Source organism: Petaurus breviceps, unplaced genomic scaffold, assembly GCF_028583685.1.
Source record: "Petaurus breviceps papuanus isolate PSGF00001 unplaced genomic scaffold, PetGlider_PUasm1.0 175, whole genome shotgun sequence".
In the NCBI taxonomy this organism is placed as follows: domain Eukaryota; kingdom Metazoa; phylum Chordata; class Mammalia; order Diprotodontia; family Petauridae; genus Petaurus; species Petaurus breviceps.
In genome coordinates this window covers 13,842,818-13,847,208 of record NW_027185764.1, presented here as the reverse complement: position 1 = coordinate 13,847,208, position 4,391 = coordinate 13,842,818, and positions in this window count along the sequence as shown.

The window sequence follows — 4,391 nt, the reverse complement described above, 5'->3', positions numbered from 1 at the left end:
CAGATATGTGATGTGGTCTTATATGCTGATGTTTACTCACTTATTTGTATTTCTAAAGCTTTCTTCACAATAGTCCTTTGAAGTAGACCATACAGGTACATATATTCCCATTATATAGATTAGAATACTTGAGGCTTATGAAAACTGATTTATGGCAGGTCCGTCAGTTAATAAATGGCACACCTGAGACTTGAACCCTAATCAGCTGAAATATCATATACACGCTAGACCGGGAGCCTACATCTACATATGCAGCTGAGGCTTTGTACATTCAGATTCCTCATCTTAGTTTTGACCTGGCAATAAAATCTGAGTTGAAGGGACCTCAGTAGCCATTAAGTATAACCATAACCCAGAAGAAAAAGCCCTTCTATAACATAACCTGAGAAGTGGTCATGGAGACTCTGTTGGAACACCTTCAAGGATGGAAGACCCAATACTTCACAAGGCAGTCAGACAGTCTGCCCTTGGCGACACACCCACACCCACACTCGGGTCCCCCCCCCCCCCCCCGCCCCTGACCTTGCTTGTAACTTTTACTCATGGCTCTTGGTACTACCTTCTGAAACCAAACCAAACAAGTCTAATGCCCCTTATATGCTGACAACCTTCAATATACTTGAATGTGACTTATGTCCACTATGAGTCTTCTCTTCAAGCTAAGCATCCCTTTTACCGTCAATGGTCTCCCTATGATATATAGGGTATTGTCCTCAAAATTGAGCACTTGATTAGACTGTGGGTACTTACCATATAAGAGAGCCATTGCAGGGGCAGATAGGTGGGGAAGTGAATAGAGCACCAGCCCTGGAGTCAGGAAGACCTGAGTTCAAATTTGACCTTAGACACTTAAAACTAGCTGTGTGACCTTGGGCAAGTCACTTAATCCCAATTACCCTGCCCTCCCCCTCCAAAAAAAAGGAAGCCATTGCATCTCTGAGCTGGGTGGTAGCAAATTGTGCCTGTGACCTTGGTCACAGAGAATGGTAATTGCATGGAAAAATCCTGCAATTCTAAGTTCTGTGATTGGGATAAATCAAACATCTCTTGATCCAGGAGGTAAATAGATAAGAGAGTCCTGTGGAAAGCTAAGTACTGAATTGGATTACATTAATGCACTTGTGAGCTTGATGTCTTATTGTATATGACAGGGTTGAGAAAAACATGGCGCCATCAACAACTCTAACCAGTTGTTGCGTGGTCTGTGTCAATGCTGTGGCATCGCGAATTAGGAGTTACGGCTCGTGTCTGTATGGAGGATAAAGGAAGGGAGAGCAGAACGGGAAAGAACTGAAGCTGGAACAAGGGAGAGGCACTCCGTGGTTTCTCTTAATTAGGCAGCATGGAGTGGGGGGGCTGATTTGAGATTTCTTAAATGTTTTTATTCTTTTCTGAGAACAGCATTTGAGGAGAGTAGAGGTAGTGGGTATAGAAGTCAATGGAAATGAAAAATCTTGCCCTAGGGGAATACTCATCATCAATTTGTAAAACTTTGGGTGCTACAGGAAGAAAATTCTTGAAAGCAGTCTTTGGTCCTTCCCCTAATCCCCATAGTGGAGGTTCCACCAGAGTTTTGTCCACAGATGCACATGATGGTGAGGGAGGAGGTAAATGCTGCTTCTACCCCTCTTCCCCACACTTATACCCCAGGCAGACGGGTCTGGGTACCTGTATTTCGCCCCAGGGATCAATGGCTATGGCAAGAGCTATTAACTACAGGGTGACCCATGTCTCAGGTTCTCTGTCTCTTCTAACACTGTACCACCACTTAATCGAATGTTCCCCCAGATGCAAGAATTCCCTGGCTCTTCTCTGAGCAGAGAGGGTCTCTTTAAATCCATGTCCTCTGACTTCAAATTAAACCCCCTTTCCATGTTCCCTAACTTCTTCCCCTTTGAGTTTGGCTAAAACAGGGATGGTTTCCTCCGAGTACCATTTTTTTTTTCCTTTTTGGAGTGGGAAAGGTAGGGCAATTGGGGTTAAGTGGCTTGCCCGAGGTCACATGGCTAGTTTTTTTGTGGTAAGTGTCTGAGGCCGAATTTGAACTCGGGTCCTCCTGACTCCAGGACCAGTGCTCTGTTCACTGCCCCACCTAGCTACCCCCAAGTACCATTTTCATAGCAAGGAGGATGAAGAAAAAAATTGTGTCATAATCCTCCAGGGAATATATACACTGAGGAACTATCCCTGTATGGAGACATGAAAAGAGCAGATCGAGAAGAAACACAAGAATACCACTCTCTAGAGCTAATTTTTCTAAACCATGGACTTCATTTCTCTTGCCTTTGGAGGTTGGAGGCCAACTTAATGTTATGAGAAGCAACAGCCCTGATTATTGGATATCTTTTAATACAACTACCCTATAAATGTATCTGTTCTTTTCAATGAACTCAAAATATCAAAATAAAACAAGGTGAAACTTTAAAAAAAATGTCCTGGGAAATTTCAGCCCAGTCAAACTTCTCTGGTCTGGATTAATTGGAAGGGAAGGTCAGGTTAAATGGGTGAAAAATCAGAATACTATAATACTATAATCTAGTATTTTTCCTTTTTTATTATTTTTATTTATATATTTATATTATTTTTATTCTGAACTTAGCAAATAAAATTAACATTTTCATTTACACGGAAGAACAGAAAAAGAGTATTGCACGTGAACCAGTGAAACAATGAAATCTATTGTGTACAGTTTGCTTATCTTTTTAAAAACATCAACTTTAAAACTGCAACTTTCAAAGCTATCCTACTGGTCTGTGATTCCTTCTGTTCTCTTCTGCACTTTTTTAAAATATGCTAGAGTACAGTGGTTTTAATAGTAATATCATTTTACTTTCATGTATAAGCATTTAATAAAACTAGCCGAACAGTTGCCAAGGAAAAATCCTTGGAGATCTGTTATAATGAATAGATAAGAATCATCATATAATTGGCACATTTGTATGCAGAGTAGGATTTATTGTATTTAGGGGATTGAAAAGTTGTTAAAGAATGTCAAGTTCCAGGGCATCTGAACTGGGGTCTGTGAACTTTTTTAAAGTCTTTTTTAAATATAAAAATTTTGATAAATGTATTTCAGTATGATTGGCATCCTTTGTAATCCTTTGTATTTTATTTATGCATTTAAAAACATTCTTCTGAGAATGGATCTATCCATGGACTTCCCTCAGACTGGCAAAGGAGTACATCACACACACACACACAGAGTTAAGAATTGATGCCCTATTCCAATCCCTTCATTTTACAGAGCTGGGCACTGCAACCCCAAAAGGGGGATTTGCAATTTGCCCAAGCCCACATCATTAATGGCAGGTTTGAAAGTGTTCAGTTTCGTATTTTCTTGTGTTGATTATTTCTTCCCACCCAAGTAGATCAATGTATCCTCTTCACAACTTTGTGAATTGGTACAAATTCATCAGCTGATGGCTACCTTTCTAAGGAACCTCTCTTTAGCTAGGTTAGTGAAAGGTTCTTCCCCTTCCAGGTTCAAAGAAACAGGTACTGGACAAAGGGCTCTAAACTAGGTGCCATACATACATAAGTGAATGACCTTCTCTGCCCAAAAGAGGTTTACAATCTCCTTTGGGGGAAAAAGTGACAATAAAGAGATCTTTGTCTCCAGAGGCCAGTGAAGAAGCCAAAAGCATTTAGCTTCACTAAGAGCCTGAGGCTACCATACAAACAACCAACAACAAAAAACCAGTTCTGCCCTCAAGGAACTTAAATTCTTAACAGGTTAAAATAACATATAAAAAGGAGGTAAAAAGCTAGGTGGGGGGCTGGGAGGAAGGGCATAGTAACATGTACAGAGATAAGTCAATGGAAAACATACAGAGTGATGCTGGAGAATGGGAGGGGGAATCAGGAAAGACCTTGCATATGAGGTAGCAATTGAGTTTAATCTTGAAGGAACCTAGAATTAAAATATTTAAAAAGGTAGCTAGAGAGGTGAAGATGAAGGTGTAAGGGAAGACTGTGAGCTAAGACTGTCCACAGACCAGATTGTTGAACAGAAAAGGCGTTGCTACTCTTTAGAGGTCCCCAGAAATCCCCAGTTATCACCACCAAAGACTGATAAATCAGTCCATCCATCCTCCCCATCCCATCCTCCCCTCCCAACCCAGAGGGATTGGGTTGACAGTCAGCTAATTCTATTTCCAGGAAGTCAAGGTCATTAACATGGCAAACCTGACTCGAAGTAAAACCACCAATTTAGGATTTGTGAAAACTTGTTGGAATGAAGTTTACCTTTGATAGTCAAACCTTTCTTTTTAGTAATTAGAAGTGTGGAGAAGCCTGTCAAGAAAATGTTGAGGGGGCGGGTGGGTGGCTCAGTGAATAGAGCACCAGCCCTGGAATCTGGAGTTCAAATGTGGCCTCAGACGCTTAATACA